This window comes from Camellia sinensis, chromosome 9 (genome assembly GCF_055761805.1).
Source record: "Camellia sinensis isolate YWXY chromosome 9, ASM5576180v1, whole genome shotgun sequence".
NCBI lineage: Eukaryota > Viridiplantae > Streptophyta > Magnoliopsida > Ericales > Theaceae > Camellia > Camellia sinensis.
In genome coordinates this window covers 25349133-25372439 of record NC_138969.1, presented here as the reverse complement: position 1 = coordinate 25372439, position 23307 = coordinate 25349133, and positions in this window count along the sequence as shown.

Here is a 23307-nt window from a genome sequence, read left to right as displayed (position 1 = left end):
TGGCGAAAGTGTCATCCACAGTTTTTCCAACAAGTGCGAGGACTTGCTCTTTGTTCAGTCCCTCGACTTTAAAAGCCTCAACAGCCTACTGGAGTTGTTCATAGGGATCAGTGTCCACCTTCACCTTGTTCTTTCCACTAGCCTCAGCTTGGTGGACGGTTTGGGTTGGTACTTCAGTGCGAAGCCCCGTTGTCGTCAACATGTCATTGCCGGAGCTTGAGACAGCTTCAGGTTGGCTGAGCTCAATTACAATTCGCCCTAGTAACGGGGGCTCCTGCGGTGTGAAATTCCCAGCATACGATGCAGTTGGTGGCGGGGCCAACATTCCATAGGCTAGATCAGCCACAAATCTTTGAAGGTCGCCAATCATTCCCATCAGCTCAAAGGTGGTGGGCTCACGGGTTTGAAATAACTGGGGTTCCCAGATCGGATGTGCGGCAGGCGACCTGGGCGGGTGTGGTACCTCAACATCGGTCTCATCCTGCAAGATGATTCTTTGGTTTAGTGCGGCTGTCATAACCATAATTTCCTCTGAATTCTGGGTCGTCATAAGTCCACTGAACTGGACAGAGGTGGTGTAACTGGTGACTGATGGATCTGATGAATCGGTGAGTCTTTTCCTGCTTTGCCTCAGCATAGGAGAACACTGTTTGCTCTGAACTGAGTCTCTGAACTGAAAGAGAAAACAGGCAGCATCTCAGCCCAATCAATACAGATATGGACATAGCTGAAGAACTGTATTCGACCACTGATCACTATTCCCCAAATTACTGCTCCAAAACTGAATCTGATACCCGCGGATATACTAATTCTCAAAACGCTGGTACTGATGCCCGTAGACCTGATGCCCAAACTTATAAACTGATACATGCATTCCTATAGAGACACACTCTAAAAGCACATAGCAAACAAGTGAGAGCCAAAACACCCCTATGGAGGGGTAGGGTTTCCCTGTCCTATTTTGTCAAGAGCTAGGGTTTCATTACGCACACAGCGGTTTCAAACAACCTACAATCGGGTAAGTAACCTGTCCTAGTTTGGAATGGTCACTATGATTTCCGAATATGTACTAGGTCGAATGGTCAAAAAGGGTGCCCCGGTAAAAACCGGGGTTTGTGTTCCCATCGTGGCAGAGCCCGTAACCGGTCAGCCTTATGGCACGCTTCTCAAAGCGAGCTTCTGGCAAACCGTTCGGGAATAGCAGATGGCAAACACGGTGTCCTAGGCGTACCAATGCACATGCAATGCAAAGAAACACATAAGTGCAAACAAAACAAGATATCATGAGTTCGAGTCAAGTTCTCTAATTCCCTGGCAGAGTCGCCAGAAACTGTAGACGTTCCCGAACGTCCCGAGAGGGAATCCCGTTTTGTTCATTGGGCTCACTACAGCTTGGACTCAATGTCACGGTCCTGTATCTAATCTCGCAGAGTGTAATGCAAGACCGATACATCATCAAAGAGTCCAAATCTGGCAAATCGTTTTGAAAAACTGATTTTTTAGAAAGAAATGCCAAATATGGACTGCTTTGCCAGATACAGAGTCGCCACCTAAATATTTTATTTTGGGAGAATTTAGGAAATCCTGACTCGTGCCTAAGGCCACATGTCTGTCATCACCAAAGTTGCCTCGGCACTAATTCCATGGAGAACTTAATCTCTCGGTGAGGTGGTAAACTAGTAAGATCTTCTGGAAAGACATTCGAGTATTCACAAACTACCCTTGGTAACTCAACACAAGCCCCGTCACTTTCACTATCCAAGAGAGTTGCAAGAAGGCCACTACAAGGGTCAATAACTGGCGACAAGGCTCTATTAACTCGGTTCTCCAGAAAAAAAAAAAAAATGATCACCACCCGAAGTGCACACCGTAACTCTCTGAAGGTAACAATCAATCACAGCTTGATAAGAACACAACCAATCCATGTCTAAAATGACATCAAAACTCGACATATCTAGCAACACAAAAGCAAACGGAAGTCGACGCCCGGCAACTTCTATTTCACAATCACGACAACCCCAGTCTAAATCAACTGTACCCCCAACAGGTGACTTTACTCTGAGTGGAGGCATTAACCGTGCTACCTCTAACCCCAATGCAGAAGCAAATGCAGTAGATATAAATGAATGAGACGCACCCGTATCTATCACTACATTAGCCAAAGAATTACATACAACAAAAATACCTCTCATAACTGAGGATTCTGACAATTGCTCTGGCACGGTAACAGCATACATATGCCTGTAGACGTCCCCGAACGCCCCGGGAGAGAATCCCGTTTTGTTCATTGGGCACACTACAGCTCGGCCTCAATGTCACGGTCCTGTATCTAATCTCACAGAGTGCAATGCAAGACCGATGAATCATCAAAGAGTCTAAATCCGGCAAATCTTTTTGAAAATTGATTTTTTAGAAAGAAGTGCCAAACATGGACTGTTTTGCCAGATACAGAGTCACCACCTAAATATTTTATTTTAGGGAAATTTAGGAAACCCTAACTCGTGCCTAAGGCCACATGTCCATCATCACCAAAGTTGCCTCGGCTCGGGAACTTGGGTACGATTGGGGAAGGTCACTTCGTGAGCACCCCCGCTCGCCCCGATCAAAGATCGGCCTCTACTAACCATGATATCGAGTTTTGAAAACATTATGTGCTCTTATTCCGGTTATTAGCCTAGAATTACTATGTGATGCACACAGCATACAAGTATAGACTAGATTGCCTAAGTTGGAACAAAACATCGCATATCCGTTTGTTTTGAAAATGGATTGAAGTTTGCTACTCGCAAGTAAGCTAAAACACGGGTTTCGACGAATTATTTCGATTCAAGCAACCCAAACTTACCCATAGGCGTTCAGGTAGTTGTATCACATAAGCACATAGCCTCATGGTAAGCATGCTATCATGACAATTACTTACACGCATGCAAGGATGCTAAAGCATAAACACTTACCGAGTACTCCGAGCCAAAGAAAGAAGCTAATTAGAAAACATGCATGAATCCTAACTATGCTGAGATGCCTAATGCAACACATGCAAGAATGCAACTAAGATAGGCTCGGCTATTCTAAGATGGCATATGAGATGCTGCAGGTAACATGTATTCAACTTGGAATTGAAATACGATGCAGTTAGCATGATGCGCTGAGCCCGGTGCATGCAAAACAGATGAATGGATACAAACATACGAGCATAAGGATGCTAATTTAAACGTGCCCTAATACTAACCATCATAAGCTGGTAAATAAAAGGGAGAAAGACGTGGGGTTGGAAGACATACATCACACATACGCACACTTATTACAACATTGCCCTCCTCGGGGGGTCTGAATAAATAATACACAACCGAATGAATAACGAATTATAGCTAATTATTACACAACCCTAATTAACTAAAATAAATAAGCTAGCATGCAAAACATATGAAATGGACTGCCTCAGCTCGGTCTTGAATGACAAGGAATGCATGCATGCTCGAGTTGCCTTGCCGGAAAATCCATCGCGATGCCCCGATTTGCCTCTGTTTGCAACTGGTCCCAGAACACTGAACAAAACTCTAGAAGACTGAAACTCCAACATGCTGTAGGGATACTACCGACTAGTTTTTGCTGCTGGTTTCCGGTTTGCTGCAACAGAGAGCAAGAAAGGGGCATGGCAAAGTATTTTCAACAAATGTGTGCATGACCACTCTCCCCGTCATTGCACAAGCTCCAGGGAGTGTAGTCCTCGATCCTCGTGCCACCAATCACGCATCTCGATGCATGATGGCCGAGGAGTCGGATTGCATGACTCGATGTAAAATGAATGCACATATAAACACAACAAGGACTAAACTCCATCATGGGTAATCTGGAATGTCGGCGACCGAGAATCGAGGCACGTTTCATCACTTGGAGTACGAAACGTCCCTCATTTCCCATGTTTAGACTAAACCCTATTCCAAACACAATGCAAAACACATGGCATGCGTGAATGCAGCTCTAACATGCAACCTAAACATAATGCCACTAACAATGAAATGATCAAGGCATACGCAATGCAATGATCAATCATGCAACAATCATGGACTAAATGGCATATACAATGCAAGATGGACTTAAACCAAGATAGGTGAGCCTCAGCCACACCCAAATCAGTGGCCATACATGATGAAAATGAAGCAACAACACACATGCAAACATGCACAAATGCAATGGATCAAACCTAAGGCACAAAGTGCAACTCCACCAAAGCATGGTAAGCATGAAATATGGCATACAATCACATATTTTCCAGCTCTGAAATGACATGTAAGATGGTCCCGAATCATGCAAACACCTCACACAATGCATGCTAGATGGCCCAAATACCGAAACTAGTGCAGTGGATTACACTATAGGCATGCAAAGCAATACTCAAATGGCCAAACCAGCCCAAAGAGTCCCTATGCAGGCCAAAACAGTAACAAATATGGACTAAAATGATGGCTCGCAAAGCATGGAAATGAAGCTCATGCAATGGTCCAAAAATGTGGTATTCCTGCATAACTCTCAAACACATTTAAAGATTGGAAAACATGGGAATATGGCATACATATAAGCTCTGAAATATGATTCACAATGATGCCAAAGCATGGAAACACCTCAAGATACGCATGCAATAGGCTTCAAAACTCAAAGCTAGGCAAGGGTATTGAATTACAACCATGCATAACAAACATCATTCAACCATGAGGCCCAAAAACAGAGCTAAGGTAGTCCAAAATATGCACAAAATCAGTTTAAGGCATGGCCAAAAAGTGCTAGAATCAAAGGCCAAAATAGCATGCAATGTAAGCTAGTAAAGAGGATTTGCACTACAAGCATGTGAGGCAATCAGGAGGCCACTAAACCAGAAAAAGTCAGAGGTATGAAATGCCAAATAAAGCCCAAAAACTCACTGAAACATGGTTAATGCATGCAAGAATGAGATACTCCTTTGATATGCTATGAAGATGGTTATTCTACACATGCAAGATGGACATCCAATATGGCAAAACAAGCTCTAGATAGAGCCTATGCAGGTCCTAAAACTCATCAAAAATGGCCTGAAACATGGCTTGGAAGCATGCAAATAAGGTCTCCTTTGTAAGGCCAAAAATGCTAGAAAACAAAACAAGGAGAGAGAGGGTCACCCCTCTCTGATTTTGGCACTCAAAACAGCATGCTAGCCATTGAAAATCCATTGGATTTCAGTGGCTAAAAGGCCAAACAAAGGCCAACACAAATGCTCTAAGGCATGGCTCAAAACAATGTAAAATGAAGCATTCAAGGGGGTAGATAACCCCCAACAACAAAGTGACCTTAAACAAACATGAAAAGGACCTCAAAACAAGATGTTTTTCAGTTTACACCAAAGCTCAAATATGCTTGCAAGTATGGCTAAAAGATGGATCAAAATAAAGCTTAAAAGAGGGAATAGTGTGTTACCCTTGTAGCTTTAGGAAAACCAGCAGCTTCTTGGACCAAAAACCAACTCTTTGAGACCTCTCAAGACCCTCCAAGAACCTTAGATCAATGGTGGAGGTGTGTGGCTATGAGGTGTGGTGTTAAAAGCCAAGAACAAACACCTTTTCTAAGCCTAGAATGTATAGATATAGAGAGATATATGTGCTTTTCCTTAGACAAATTTTTTTCAACCTCTCTAAAGGAGAGGGAGGCCCTCTCTTATAGAGAAACAAGAGGATTCAAGTTTCTTGGAGAAGCTAAAACAAAGGTTCAAAAGCTTCAAGCTTCCTCAAGAAGCTAAAACAAAGGTTGAAAATGTTCAAGCTTTCTCAAGAAGCTAAAATGAAGGTTCAAAAGGTTCAAGCATCCTCAAGAAGCTAAAACAAGGGTTTAAAAGGTTCAAGCTCTCCAAAAACCGTGCCAAACGGAGAAAGTTAAGCGGTCTCGAGCCAAGGCGCACGGCCGACGGCTCCGAAAACCGGAAACTGGTCTCCAAACGGGAACAGTGGTCTATGACCACGAAAAGTAGCCTACGGCCACTGAGAGATGGTCTACGAGACCTCTCTCTCCCTTCGGGAAGAGAAAACAGAACCTAGTTCGCAAACCGAGGCAAAGCATAAAAGAGTCCCGAGGTCCGGAGGCAAGGCTCTCAGTTGAGACTCTATAACCTCAGAACGAGCACAACATGCGTCATCACCGAGTGCTCAATCAATGACGTCTGAGTCTTAAGGTCGGTCAAAAATGGGGTGTTTACAACGGCCCTGTGGCCCCTAATTAACTTGCTCCCCTCTCAGAGCATAGGCCTGTTGTACTAACTGAGCCAAAGTGGCTCCCTAATTAACTCGCAAAGCTTGGACTGATTAAGCTTGCTGGTGGCTCTGAGTCTGCCTCGACCCTAATGCGCCAGATGCGCCTCCCAACTGTGGGCAAGTTCTCTTCATATGCCCCGGCTGACCACACTGATAACAATTAAACCCTTGACCTTTATTCTAAGACTGAGACTGACTTTGAGATCGATTAGGTGGTGGTAACATTAACTGCCCTCCTCCTTTCTGTGGGCATGAGAAGGATTTGTGACTCGGTTGGCCACACTTGAAACACGAGAAGCTACTCGATGCACTTTTTCCCAAACCCACACTAGGCAAAGGAAAAGTGGATCTAGACTGCTATGGTTGGGACTGGGATGGATAGGTGTTCCTGCTCTTCTTGTTCTGCCTATAGTCTCATTGAGACTCTTGGCCCCTAGACCTTGAACTCTGAAGCCTCTCCTCCTCAGCTTGTATGGAAATTTCTACGTGTCACCGTCTCCACAAGACGGTCATATTCCCGAATCATATTTTCGACAAGCTTGAACATAATTTTTGTTTTCAATTTCTTTTCAAATTCAATGCAACGGCGCTCTTCCGTTGCCATCAACTCTGGTGCAAATCTGGACAGACTAGAGAAGACCGCCTCAAACTTGGCCATAGACATGTCGAGTTGTTTGAGGTTTTTAAACTCTTGCCTTAATCTCTCCCTAGCAGTGGGAGATATGTACTTATCTTGGAAAGCAATCACAAAGGCTTCCCATGTCGGCTCCATTCTACCCTTGGCATATTTCCACCATTGACCCGCCTCTTCCTTAAGGTAGTAACTCGCTAGAGTCACTCTTAGTTCACTATCTTCGATGTGAAGCATCTCAAATGTCTTCATAGTTTGTTCAAGCCACTCATCTACTTTCTTAGGCTCAGGACCACTATGGAACTCATCTGGTTTGGCCCGCAAGAACTCTCTAGTAAGGAAACTCGCCCTTGACTCCGCGGTGTTCTCTTGGGCTTGATTCTCCACCCTCAACAAGTTCATAGACTCCCTCAAAGCCCCTGCCATTTCTCGAGCGAGGGCCCCCATTGCGGTTTGACCCGCTTGTCCCACCTACTCGGCCACGTTAGCTTGGCCTGTTTGCTTGGCCATATTAGCTTGGCCGAACCCTTCTTTTTGCACCGAAACCCTATGGACCAGTACCTGATGCACACCTCAGCGAGCCCTACCACGCCTTCCGCCTCTACCACCACGAACTTGACCCCTTCCTGACATCTTAATAAAGGACACAAGAGAAATAATTTAGCACATTAACTCATATGTGCTCGTAACTTGACTCACACGTTCGACTACAACAATTCCATATACTTCTCTACCATATACATAATTCAATTTCACTCCACATAAGCACTTAGTCATGTAAACACATACGGACTATTCTTTTACAATGAAATCCGTCTCACGAAAAGCCAAGAATTCTTAGTAGAATGAGTATTGATCAAATACCCTTCTAATGAGACCTTAAGGAATTTAACAGGCGCAAACAACAACCCAAAAGTCCAGTCCCATACCCATTTAGTCACATAAGCATGTTATCACATAGTCACAAAATGCATAACACTTCTTAAGCATGTTAAATGAACCCATTGTGGTTAAACAACCACTTCCCACGAGCTCCAAGTATTCAAACCCGGTAGATTTGATACCAAGTTGTAATGTCCCAAATTTTCAGCCCAAATGATAATACAACAATTATGGCTCTTTCAAGGAAAATTGAATATAAATCCCCAAACTTACATTACATTATTCAATAGTTCTTCATGCAACAATACATTAATCCAACAACAAGTAAATAAACAAATAAATGCCTCCAAGGGTTTACAAGTTTCCAAGGCTTGAGCTTGGCTACACAAAACAGTTATTCAAACCCACACGCATACAGCCCTTGGCTTACAAATAGGGTCACAGCAAAATGAGAGTCTCGTACTCTCAACACACATTTCCTCCCCTTTAGTTAGGCGGTATCACAACATCTTTTCCTGCACAAAAATTCCGTAGGGTGAGCATAAAGCCCAGTAGGAAATCCTTAACAAAGTATATACATTTTATACAAGTTTCAAGAGATGAAATGCACATACCATGCTATGCCCCTTTTTGAAAATAAATCACATTTTTATCATTTGAAAACCATCATGCTCAATGATGTCATGCAATTTCAATTGTTCAAAACTTAACAATTTATTTCAAGGGTAGTAAATACGACTCTAGTAATCCCTAGGTCGGTGTCTGCAAGTAGACTATACAAGTACTACCAAATTGTCATTTTTACCAGTATTAACCGGAAGGCTCGACACCTATCCGTGCGAGTTTTCAGTCTTTCACCCCGGACTCTCAGGCCAACTTATTCAATATCATCTACACCACCTATCAAGACTTACCAACGTATTTACCCTAAAGCCATTTCATGAAAACTTGTTTCTCAACATTCTTTTCTCAATGCAAGTTTTCAAATCAACTTTCAAAGTTTAATGTAATCAAATGAATTGTTATGCCAATAACACAAGATGAATATAAATACTTTTATTCCAATTCATCATCCAAGAAATAACACAATTTCCTTTTCTCAAGTATTCTCAACAATTAGTCATTTCCAGACTATTTTAATGTTTTGAACAATAATTTCCAAAATGAACAACAATTCTCATATTCCCTGAAATTCATCATTTATATAAATATAAATAAGAAAATTTACAAACATCCATTTATTTTGACACACAAAATAAATATAATAATATCATTCATGGATTTTCAGTCTCCTTTAAAAAAAATCCCCAAATTCTAGGTTTTCTCACCAAAACTATACAACTCAAATATTTTGAAAGAAAACTTTTCAAAATCATATTTTCTTCAATCAACGAAGATCAAAACCCATAAGATCATTTTAAAAGAACAAGAGACAAACCCACTTTCAAAATCGCTTAACTTCTTAAATCAACAATCAATTTTCAAAGCTATCGAAAGATGATTTCGAAAATCATATAGATCTTGCAAATATATATATATATATATATAACTCTAAGAAAATCCTTACCTCAAGTTTTGAAGAAGAAATGGGATGAAACCCCCAAAATCAACGGTGTCGAAACTCGATCTTCACTGCACACAACGAAGCCCTCGAGAAGTTAACCAACTTTGATGAAGAACCTATGGCAGAACTCTAATGGATCTTGAGAAATCAAGGTTTTGATCCAATTTGGCATAGGAAAATGTAGAGAGAAGGGAGAGGAAAGGGTTTTTAGAGAGAGAGAGATATATACAAAATTGATCTGAATTATTAGATTCACGAACTGATATAACATGATCTGCTCGAGCGTGGAAAGCCTTGCTCGAGCGTCAAATACAGTTTTCCAGTATTTTTGCAAACAGGTCAAACTTCTGAAACCAAACATTCTCCGCTCAAGCGCATAAACGGCCGCTCGAGCGGACAAGCAACTTCTAATGCATTTTGCATTTTGCATTTTTGCTTCGGGGGTGCTATCCCTCAACCCCGCCAGGGCACTGCCTTAGGACCCGCCAAGGGGCGCTGCCCCCTGGACCCCCGCGAGCTGACTGGGCAGCTCGATCCCGACATACTCAGCGAAGTGGCAAAACTGGGAGCGCTACAGGTGATATGTTGATGATAAAGTTGTGTTTATTTTTGTGAAAATAAAAGAAATGTGAAATGTGGACTTTTGAACTCACTACCTTGAAAATGTTACTCTTGAGCATATTTCATAATTTTTGATATAAAGATCATGTGATTAATTAATTTTAGAAAAGTTGTGAAAAGTGTTATTGGTGGAGAATTTGGGAAAATATTACCTCTTTAAGTAGCTTGGTACAAAAAAAATGGTTATGTTGAAATATGGTTATATTTGAGGGATGAGGCATGTGAGTTAGGTTTGGTATTGTAAATTTGAAAATTTTGAATATAATAAACTTACTAATTTAGTGGATTACATTAGTTTTGGTTAAAAGGTTACATCCGTTATGGTTAAAAGTGTATTATTGAGATTATACTATAATTTTTGATATAGTAAGATGGAAATGATAATATTTAATAAGTATGGGATTTGGTGAAAATCATATTGGTTATCTTGGTTAAGGTGAAACAAAAATTGATTGAAGGTTTTGTGTGCGTCAAAACAATTGGGAAATTAATAAATAGTTTTAATATTTGGTGTATGCTAATAGGTTACAGATTTTTCTTGAAATGACTAAGTTGGAAGTTTGTTGATTTACATGTGGTAAATACATGAACATTGACATTATTATATTATCTCTTGAGATTGTATCATGGTATTACATTGATAGAGAAATGGAATTTGATCACAATGGAGCATTGTGTGGTGGAATTGAAATTGGAACTATTCTAATGCATTGTTACATATTGCATTGCCATTCCATTTCATTGTTATCATGGATTTCGAATTCAATTGAAAACTATTGTTTTGAAAAAGGAATTATTTTTGGTGAAACAAGATCATTTTGAATTGTTTTGGGTAAATACGTTGGTAAGTCCGGCTAGGGGGTGTAGTTTGATATTGGTTAAGTTGGCCTGAGTGTCCATGGTGAAAGACCAGAAACCGCGCGGATAGGTGTCGAGCCTTCCAGTTAATACTGGTAAAAATGACAAATTGGTAGTACTTGTATAGTCTACTTGCAGACACTAGCCTAGGGATTGAAAGGTGGTGTAGATGATAGGTGTCGAGCCTTCCAGTTAATACTGATAAAAATGACAAATTGGCAGTACTTGTATAGTTTACTTGCAGACACCAGCCTAGGGATTACCTGAGTCGTATTTACCATCATGGAATTTTATTGAAAGTGTTGGATTAATGTGTTTTCAAATTGGCATTGTGCATAAGATTTTCAAAAGATGAGAAAAATATTTTGGGCACGACATGACACATGCATTCATCTCATAAGACTGTATAAAATGGATTTGATGAATTGTTTAATTGAATGAATTGAAAATGATGTCATGTTGCTATCGAAACATGTTTATTTATTTAAGTTAACTTGTTGTGGTTAATTAAATAAATTGGATTTAAGAGATTATGTAATAAAATCATATGGTTTTGACATGATATGATTTCAAGTATATGTATGAGTATTTTAGTACCCGCATTATCTTCTAATGTTTTAATATGGGATTGTTTGGTGAGCTAATGGTTGCTCACCCCCTGCCTGTACATGTGTACAAGGAATGTTTTTTGGATTTGAAGATCAAACAATTGGTTTTACCATTTCATAAATGTAATGTAGTGATGGATTGTATTACTTCATTTGTTGTTTGGTTGAGTGCTATTTTTTTTTTATAGAGTAGTGTCCTCTCTTTTATTGTAAGCCTCAGGACATTTCTTTTATTTGTATGTAAATGTCATTGTTGTATAACGAGAGGGAATAAGTGTATTTAATTATTCATCATTTAATCTAAGGATGAAATGTTATTTGTAAATGGATTTGATTAATGAATATTGGTAATGTTATCCGAGTAATAAAATACGGGGCTTGACAGATAACATAAAAAATCAGAATTTATTTTTTTTTTACAATGATAAAACTCTAAATTTTTTGTTGTTGCAATTTTCTCTTTTATTATTTTTATTTTTTTATTAACTGATGTGTTTTATATAATAAAAAAATTTTAATTATTTTTTTAAAAAAACTCTGGATCAGACTTAAGATTTTGTAGTCACTAACAATTTTCTAACCCATCCAAGGTTCACAAATTTCGGTCGAACCCAATCCAATCAACAGTTTTTAAACAAGAAAAGAGGGTCTTATCTTATACTCTTCTTCGCTCTCTGCCTTCTATCTGGTAATCCTCTCCGTCTCTTTTGATTTTAGGGTTTGGAAAAGCATGTGTTTCTCTACTTTTGATTTTGATTTAATGAATATACCTTTTGTTGTTGTTGGTATAAATATTTTCTATTGATCTTCTGATATATTTTCTATTACTCTAACATCCTAATGCTTTTGTATTGTGAATTTCGATTAGGTTAATTTTGTTTAGATTCTATAATAACTCTTCAGAGAATTACATTTGTTGTTGATAGTCGTTTATATTAGGTTTGTTTTGTGCAACTAATTGTGAACTATAAAACACAAAAAAAGTCATATTTCAGCAACTAATCTAAAAATCGGAAACAACCCCCCCTCCCCCCCAAAAAAAAAAGTCATTTTTTTTATTGGATTTTGTTAACGTGTGTCCTTAGGGCATATGTTAAGATGCTTTGTCTGTTTGTATATCATGAAAATGAGTATAATTCCCGAAACTTTTTTTTTTTTTGTGTAGTCATTTTTGAATTTTTTTTTCCAAAATTTAATTATTTTTAAAAATTTTCCGATATATCTAGTTGAGTGGAACTCAAATGTTTTTTAAATTAAAAAAAAAAAAAAAACCACTAAAAGTGAAAAAAAGTCACCAAAATAATAAACCCTAAACACTTATCAATTTTTGCCTAATAAGCTATAAGTATAAGTTACACTAAATAGTCTGACACATACTCCCATAATAGCTCAGATAAACTGCACCAAACTATTCAATTAAATTGTGAAATTTGAATTTTGTTATGATGATAGTTTTATTAGATTGTGTTTTTAAGCATGTTAATTTTATGCAATTAAATGAACTGTTTTTTAAAATCTCTACAATGTCATCCATGATGTGTATATTTGTAATTAAGGCAAATTACACTAACAATCGTTATAGTTTGGAACTCGTGTCACTTTGGTCCCAGACTTTTCAATTGTGACACATTTGACCCTGAATTTTGAATATTGTTCCAAATAAGGACAATTGAAGATACCATTGTTTAATTTCAAGGGTAAAATCATCAATTTAATAAAATATAAACTAATTTGACAAAAATAAATGTCAAAAAAATATTTTTAATTTTTTAAAAATTATTTTTATCCACCAATGATAAAATTATATAAAATTAATAAAAATTACATGATTAATTTTTAAAAATTAATTTTACATGATCATCATCCAAACACATAATAAAAATTAATTTGGTAAAATAAATAAGTAAATGTTTAAAAGATTTATCAATTTTACATAATTTTATTTTTAGTGGGTAGAAATAATTTTTAAAAATTCAAAAATATTTGTTTGACATTTATTTTTGTCAAATTAGTTTATATTTTATCAAATTGACGATTTTACCCTTAAAAAATCTGATGATATCCTCAATTGTCTTCATTTGGAACAAGATTCAAAATTCAGGGTCAAATGTGTCACAATTGAAAAGTCATGGACCAAAGTGACATATGCCCCAAACTATAGGGACTATTAGTGTAATTCACCCTTGTAATTATAATGCACAATTTGTTTTCCTTTCTACATATATATATATATATATATTCCATTGCTTAAATGGGCTATGCATGCTGAAAAATTTAGAAATCTCCCAGATGTTGATTTGTGATTATGTATCAATTTTAAGCAGTAAACAACAATCTCAATCAAACAATCAAGACAAATCGACACAACGATTTTACGTGGAAAAACCACAATTGGACACCTCCAATTGTGATAAAAAAACCACGGGCAAAAACTATAAAACAATCCACTAAAAAGACATAAAGAAATTACACAAGTATACTCTCAATTACCTAGCGAATCCATGCCCAAATTGAACCAACCCCTATGTGTCTCTTCCAACGCCGTCTTCACCTCGGAATTGTCTTGACGATGAGCCACTCTAGAATCCACCAAAGCTTCAAACTCAAATTCTTCAGAATCCACCGAAGAACAACTCTCTCTTTTGTATAGAATGAACAAACAAACCTTTGATGTATTCTTCTTAACCCATGAGTTGAATACTCAATTAAACATTAAAGAAAACTAGCAAAATATTCCCAGATATAAACCTTAACATCCAAAAATAAGATCTAGAGCAGTAATCCTAAAATCTGACAGAAACACGTACTTATAGAAATCTGGGACTGCGAAGCTCGTTCGAGCAAAGACTCTCTCGCTCGAGCGAGGAACCAAAAACGCGTGTTTTCCATAAGTGGCTTCACTCGAGCCAAACAACCTGTGCTTGAGCGTAAAATTATCCTTCTCAGGTTTTTTATAGACGCAGCCTTCACTCGAGCGAGCAAGGGCGAACAGGCAACTTCGAAAGCAATTTTGCATTTTGCTTCGGGGAGGCTGCCCCTCAACCCCGCCTGGGTGTTGCCCCGGACCCGCCAAGGGACGTTGCTCCCTGGACCCCCGCGAGCTGATCGGGCAGCTAGATCCCCGTCATAGTCAGCGAAGTGGCAATCTTGAAAGCATTAATATCACAAACTTCTCTAGAAGGCACAATTTGGGTTGGATTCGCATCTAAAAACTCATAACCTCACTAAAATAAAAAGTGCGAAAATAAGTACAACTGAAAGGAGTTTTGTCAACAGGATTGCAAAGAATAAAAACCTAACAATCTCCCCCTTTGGCAATGCCGTGACAAAACACACCTAACAAATAATATCCTAATTACCCCAACCCATTACAGCCAACAAGCACAAATTTCTTTCTCAAGGTTAAGATCTGCAAAGTAGCTATTAGTGCCACAATCTCCAAAACAACTATTAGTCCCACAAGAGTATATGAAAAAGCAATAAACATATGGCTAGATTATCTTGAAGCATTTGAAGCATGAGATGGAAAACATGAATAGATGCGACTTGGAGATTTTAAGAACATGTAGCATGAAAACCTGAAAACTAAGACACATGCACCCGACACATGGCATGAATGAATACATGAAATTCTAAGACACATGCACCGGACAACATGACTCTCCCTTTTTGTCACGAATTGACAAAGGAAGCTCAATCAACTAAAGCAAGATCAGAAACCACACAAGCAATGATAAGATTATGTAAATATCAGAAGCATGCAAGAAGGAAATAATAAAGAAGCAGTGCATAGCATCATGCAAACCAACTAAAGCCAATCTCCCTTTCACTCAAAGCAACCACAAACACTGTACAGAAAACAATGAACAAGAAGAAACCAACAAAAATAATATGGTGGAGCAATCAAGAAATCTCAGATTTGTATCTTAGAACACACAAGATTATCCAAGAAGCATAATTACTTGAAAACACAATGTGCACAGCCTCTAGAAGATTCCTTATAAAAGAAAGTGATGCATTATGTGAAAAGCATAGATCCCATGATAAAAGTGTGTGTGTGTGACTCTTGGAGTTCGACAAACACTAGATTCAAATCCTAGTAGTGATATGAAAGCTGGACCTCCCACAAGAGAATCTAAGCACAACTAAGGAAAGTCAAACCATTAGGAATCAAGGGGTATTTGTTGAGTAATAGCGAAGGCTCCCCTCAATCAATGAATCCTTTATTTGTTCCTTTTTTTTTCACATCTTTTTCTTTTCTTTCTTTTGCACATCTTTTTTTTTTTTTTTGTGGTTTCTTTCTTTTGCACATTTTTTTCTTTCTTTTGCACATTCATTGGCGGCTGACACGCTCAAGAGTATGGAAACCGAACCAGAGAAGTATGGATATAATAAGGATGGCTTGATTGGTGACTCTGAGGTAGCCTTTTCCTCATGCCTGGACTACAAAGAACAGAAGGGAAAGCCGTGGAGATACAAAAGGATGGAAGGTGGTTTAAGAGACTCAACATCACCCATGATATGCTAGTATAGGTCAATTCCTCTAGAAAAGCAAAAGATACAATGCCAGAAGTCCATAGAAAAAAAATAATCACTAAGGCAGAAGACTCCAATATTTGCTAATCCAAGAGTGTGTACAGAATGAGACATACTAATAAAAAAAAACACACACTCCAAAATGAGTAATGACCACAAAAAGCACACACATATTAATATGTAATGGATATTTTTATCAATTCCAATATGCACTAAGGACCACTCAAAAATTTTAAGCTTGCAAAACCATACTAAGAAAATCTTTTTGCTTCTTTTTTTTATTAATTGTTTTTTCTTTTTCTAAACAAAGCAAGACAGAAAACGAACATGCACACATTAAATGACTCAAAAAGAAAAAAAAAACAAACAGAAACCTAAAAACTAAAAAGAATATACAAATTAACACAAGTCAATTTTTTGCACCCAAACCGCTTTAGTATTAACAAAGTTGTGAGAATTGCGGTTCTTGGATAGAGTCTTGACGTTGTGGTTTCCTTCACTTTCAATGGGAACCTGTCTCGACTTGGTTTCCAACTTCCTATTTCTAGGTCTAGGAAAATACAAACTCGCTCCAAGTTTGGTCTCAAGCTGATCAAAATAACGAGGTCTAATATGACCTTTAACCTCATTACTACCAATGAAGTGTCTTCTACCCCACGAGATGTTGAAATTTCTTCCATCTCTATGAGACACTCTCCCATGCAACTTATAACAATAAGGGCGAATATGACCATGCATACCACAGTGATGACAAATAAAAATAGGGTGTACAGGGTGTACCTTCTTTTCTTTTACCTTACCAACTTTAGGAAGTTTGAGAAGTCCATCCTTATGTTGAATTTTTTGTTCTCCCTTTCCTTGAGTTCTTGTATCATGAGATGTAGATGCACTTTGTTTTTGCTCTTTGTTATCACCAAAGCCAATGCCACTCTTGTCACAACACATTTGTTGAGACCCAATGATATCCTCCATAGTCTTTGATCCTTTGTTCCAAAGACCAATGGTAGCCATAGCACACTTGAGCTCTTCCTCTTTCTTGATCATTAGTTCTTCCAAGGCAACTTGAGATATCTCGAGAGATTCAATCTTTTCTTCATACATTGCATAGATTTACTGTAGCTCATTCCTCTCTGTCTCACAAGTCAAGAGTTTTGCACAAAGAGCTTGTCGATCATTAGCTATCTTGATGGCATCAATCCTAGCCTCGGAAATCTCCTCTTTTAGTTTGACATTCTCACTTTCACATGCTTTGAGTTTCATAGTGAGTTTGTCATTAAATTTGGATAAGTTCAGAGATTCCTTATACAACTTTTCATAAACTTGCTCAAGCTTTTCATCATCACTTCCCAAGGATTCATCATCAGTGGCATTCTCAACCGGCCTCTTCGGATACTCTGTTCGTCCTTCAGTTTCAGAAGCCGCCATGAAAGCAAGGAATTGTTTATGTCCCTTTTCACCTTGATCTTCATTGTCACTTTCATCTTTATCAGATTCTGATTTATCATCCCAAGTGATAGCGAGGGCTTTCTTCCTCAAACGAGTGGGGCATTCTTGAGCAAAGTGACCAAATCCTTGGCATTCATAACATTAGGCTCTTTCAAAGTTCCCTCGTATCTTTCCTTTCTCCTTCTTGGCTATAGAATTAATTTTGAGTTTATCTTTGCCTTTGGATTTATGAGTAGGAGTAGATTCCAAAAGATTAGGATTCTTTTTCAGAAAATATTTTTTAAATTATTTTACAAAAGCATCCGTAATCTTGGAATCTATCTCACAATCCTCATCAGAATCCTCTCCAGCTCTATGAGCACTACTAAAAGCAACATCTTTTTGTTTCTTTTTGAAATTCCTATGTGCCTCATAAGTTTGGAGATTTCCAACAATATGATCTAGCTTGAGGTTGTCAACATATTGAGCCTCCTCAATAGCCGTAACTTTTGGTTGGAACCGATCGGGCAAGGACCTCAAAATGTTTCCTACAATCTTGGATTCCGGTATTTTTTCACCTAAATTGAAGCTGGAATTTACATTGTTACTCAACTTCGCATAAAATTCATCAAAGGTCTCACTATCTTTCATTGAAAGGTTTTCGAAATTAGACATGAGCCTTTGAAGTTTTGAGCGTTTAACCGAAGGAGTGCCCTCATGAATAGTTTGTAAAATATCCCAAGCCTCTTTTGCGACTTCACAATTGCAAATTCGACTAAACTCTTCAGGTGTGACAGCGCAAAAGAGAGAATTGATAGCTTTACTATTCAAGCTACTATTTTGGTAATCAATTGTGACCCACTTATCGATTAGTTTGGGGAAAGTTACTCCATCAACAGTAATCGTCGGTTCAATCCACCCATACATGACAGATTGTCAAACTTTTTTATCAATAGATTTTAAAAACGATCTCATCCGAGCTTTCCAAAACGAATAATTGGATCCGTCAAGTAGAGGTGATCGAACCATAGAATTTCCCTCACGAATTGAATCCATTATCACAAATCAAACAAGATCTCGCTCAAAAGTTTTAAAAAACAAAAGAGCGACCCGCTTTGATACCAATTGAAAAATCTAAAAATCCCCTAGATGTTGATTTGTGATTATGTATCAATTTTAAGCAGTAAACAACAATCCCAATCAAACAATCAAGAAAAATCGACACAATGATTTTACGTGGAAAAACCACAATTGGACACCTCCAATTGTGATAAAAAAAACCACGAGCAAAAGCCATAAAACAATCCACTAAAAAGACATAAAGGAATTACACAGGTATACTCTCAATTACCTAGCGAATCCATGCCCAAATTGAACCAACCCCTATGTGTCTCTTCTAACCCCGTCTTCACCTCGGAATTGTCTTGACGATGAGCCACTCCAGAATCCACCAAAGCTTCAGACTCAAATTCTTCAGAATCCACCGAAGAACAACTCTCTCTTTTGTATAGAATGAACAAACGAACCATTGATGTATTCTTCTTAACCCATGAGTTGAATACTCAATTAAACATTAAAGAAAACTAGCAAAATATCCCCTGATATAAACCTTAATATCCAAAAAGAAGATCTGGTGCAGTAATCCTAAAATCTGATAGAAACATGTACTTATAGAAATCTGGGACTGCGAAGCTCGCTCGAGCGAAGACTCTCTCGCTCGAGCGAGGAACCAAAAACGCATGTTTTCCATAAGTGGCTTCGCTCGAGCCAAACAACCTACACTCGAGTGTAAAATCATCATTCTCAGGTTTTTTACAGACGCAGCCTTCGCTCGAGTGAGAACTCCTTCGCTCGAGCGAGCAAGGGCGGACAGGCAACTTTGAAAGCAATTTTGCATTTTGCTTCGGGGGCGCTGCCCCTTGACCCTGCCTGGGCGCTACCCCGGACCCGCCAAGGGGTGCTGCTCCCTGGACCCCCGCGAGCTGACCAGGCAGCTCGATCCCTGTCATAGTCAGCGAAGTGGCAATCTTGAAAGCATTAACATCACAAACTTCTCTGTAAGGCACAATTCGGATTGGATTTGCATCTAAAAACTCATAGCCCCACTAAAATAAAAAGTGCGAAAATAAGTACAACTGAAAGGAGTTTTGTCAAACAGGATTGCAAAGAATAAAAACCTAACACATGCTATTAGTAATAATCTAGTTTGAATTCTGCTGTTGGAGGTTAGCTACACATGCTTTATATATTAAAAGCATTTCAGTAAATATTTACAAAACTTAGCAAGAGAAGTGCCTCAGGTGTGAGGTCGTGTTGGTTTCTAGTCACTTGAGGTTTATTGCATTCAACTACACTAATTATTGTCTTGTCTATAATCTTTCACTTCACTAGAAGAAAGAAATTTTTGTTGTGTGATGTCTCGTACACCATGCAGCTTTCTAGACACCTTTCAAAGTGCTTTAAACAATTTCATCTAGGAAGAAAGGTCACTTGTTTGCTAAAGCTATAAAGAGTTTGTAATATCTTTTCAGCCAATAAAACTTGTGCTTGTTGCACCATTTTGTGCATTTCTAAAACTGAATAACAAATGAGTGAGATGTAACTTTGAACAGAAATAACTATTTAGATTTGGCAGTTGGAGTTGTTTCTTGATTGTAATCGTTGCTTGTACCAAAAGTGAAGGATTAAAATAAGCAAACCAATCATATTACGACCACAAACAAAAACAGATTGCAAATCTATGCTTAATGCAATTCTATGCCCAAATGAAAGTTGAATGTTGAATTCCTTAGTACTTAACCATATCTAATGAAATGGGATCAAGAAAATCTTGGTTTTATAAGTGCAATAGGATATTTCAACTACATATGAAATGAGACTTAAGTTATCTGATAGAGTTGGTATTAAAATGAACAAAAATTTCAATTTATTTGTGCTTAAGGCAGGGGGCATGTGAGTCTATCATTTCTCGTGAAGGATTATAGAAATTATATTGAAGAATTCAACATTTATTACTTGTGGAAGACGATGCGATTGTAATGCACAATTACATTTTGAAAATACAAGTTGATAATTATGTCTGTTTTTACTGCATAAATTTAATGAAAAAGATCCAATTATACAATGTATTTTGGGTTGATGCAATGTGGCATTTAGGGAGTTTGGTGATGTGGTTGCATTTGATGCTACATGTTTGTTGAATAATTATGACATGCCCTGTGTTCCTTTCGTAGGGGTGAACCATCATGAACAATCTAAGTATATTCATTCCGTATGAAAGCAGACATTTACATAGCTATGCAAGTATTGTCTTATGAATATGTTTGGTAAAGCACCAAACTATAAGTAACTTTTCAATAGCCACCACCAAAGTGTTAGTACCTTTTCTCCTTATTTATTTCTGTCCATCAGCATTTGGGTTCAAGAACCAGTAAGTAATGTTGTTTTGATTTTATGGGCTGTAGTGTTTGCACAACTGCTGTTGTTTTCTTCGATTTATATGCTTGTTGAACATTATATCACACAAATACTAGGCAATGAGGATATGAATAGATGCCATCATAGAGTTCATTTTTTTTTTTCCTGAAATTATAAATGGTAGTATTTAAATTCCAACATAATTCATATTGGTGATACCTTAGTGAAGGGCTTGATAGAGCAGCTCAATTTTCATATTGAAATCACATCTATTTCTCTCATCTTATTTTAGAGTGCAATTGTTTCTTTTTAATATAAATTGCTTCATCTTTTAGTTTTACTAGCTGAAGGGCTTTTTCTTAGTTTATTTTTTATAATTTTTTTTAGGGTAAATTACAAATGCAACCTTTGAGGTTTGCTTTAAATACAAATTTTCCCCTATGGTTTAGAAAATTACAAATACCTCCTTATCAAAATTTATTATTTAACATAATTAACTATAAATAAATAAAATTCATAACTATTCTCCTATGCAATGATAAAATTATCTGAATTATTAATTGAAATAGATTTTAACATCATTAAAAATTGTTAATTGACTTGATGGTTTATTAATAAAAAGGTCATTTTGTTATGAAATTATAAACTTCAAGGGGCGGGATGTAATTTTCAGAACTATAGAGGACAAATCGTATTTTAAGAGCTTATTTGTAATTTACTCAATTTTTAAAGTTCAATGCTTCTGTATGTTTTTTTTTTTTTTTTTTTTTTGTTGTTGTTGTCTATTAGAGCTTCATGATGTTGAGGTGCCTTGTGAGGTTTAAACCAGTGATATGACAAAATAAGAGTTTTAGAATTCCCTTCTAATAAAAAAATGATTAGTTGCTGGAAGCGATATTAAGAACACTCTTGGACATTCATGAACAATACCTTTCAACACAGGGCAATTTGTTGGTACTCTCATTTTAGATGATTAAACCATTATTAATTTGATTTCCATGTTCACGAGTGTTCAGAATCAAGTAAAGAATGTCATTTTTTTCGCTTAATAAGACAACACTCAAATGGTATATAATTGTGTGAGTTTTTCAGTTGTAAAATCCTTTTCTTTTATTGATTCAGTTATTTATTAATAAGAGAATGAAAGCGCTTTTGCCTATGTAAGTTTTCTTCATTGACTTATGGTGTTGTGGTGGACATATAAGTTGTGTTTGGATTTGAGATTTGTGGGTGACAAAAGAAGGTAAGAATTTGTGAAAAAATTTAACTTTTATTTCATTCACTTATCTTTTCTCACCAGCAATATTGAAACGTGGAGTAAGAGTTTGTTCTTTATAGTGCTTACTCTCTTCATATTGTTCTATTGTGCAGATTTAAGTTATGTTGTTGCTTTTCAGAATCTATTTGTTGTCTAGTGCAGGTTTTAATTGTTGATCTTTTCGGTGTGGTTAATGATTGGTTGTTGCTAAAATCAATGAAAATTGAGCACATTTTAGGTTTGTAGCAAGCTATTTTATTGCCTTCAGGAAGGTGCTTGGATTTCTTTTTTATTTTTCCTCCCTCAAAACCTTTTTTTGGTTTTGTTTTGTTTTGTTTTGGTTTTTTTTAAGGAACCCTAGAAAGTCATTTAAGCACTCGACAATGTTAATTCCCTTTCCTCCTTTCGGCACACCTTAGTGTACATGTTGACAAATATTGTACATTGATTCAATTCTTCATTCAATTTAGACAAAATATGTTATCACACAAATAACTTCTTTTTTTATTTGCAACAAATATTGTTTATTCTAAAATAGTTCAAATTTATATCTTTTAGAGTGTGCTTAGTGAGGAGACAACACCAAAGGAAGAAAATTCTCGCCAATAAGGAAGCACGTCCACTCTGAAAGGTTTGTAAGAGGGAAAGGAAAAGTGGGTATGTCAACAATTCTTAGAAGAGAAGGAAAGGCCAGCAACGGTTTCCTCAATCCACATGCATGATTTGGTGAAAGCACTCCAGCCCAGTTGCCTCTTTGAAATAGTTTTTCAACCACGAATTTCTCATCTTCAAAACAATGCTCCTTACTAAATGACATTCCTTTGGTTGGGGCAACATAACAATGAGTAGTTGCTTTAAGGACGCTAACCTATTGAGAGTACAATGCTGGCCAAGACGGAGCTAGGAACTAGTCTATACTTTCCTGGGGCTTGACTTGCTTCATCATTTATAAACTGAGCTAGCATCAGAAAAGGAACCAACCCAACATTTCTAGCTTTCTAAATAAGGACAATACAGTATTATGGTCATTTCTTGCTCCATAGGATCACATGACAACACTGTAGTAATCTAATTATTATTATTTTTTTCATTAATTTATTCTCATTAAATTTTTTAATAAGAATAGAAGAAGTGGTATTGTTAAAGAAATTATTGAAGTAATGTTTTATTGATGCTTCTCTTTCAAAAATCTGTATATGTTAAGACTATTGATATGGTTGAGCCAACAAAAT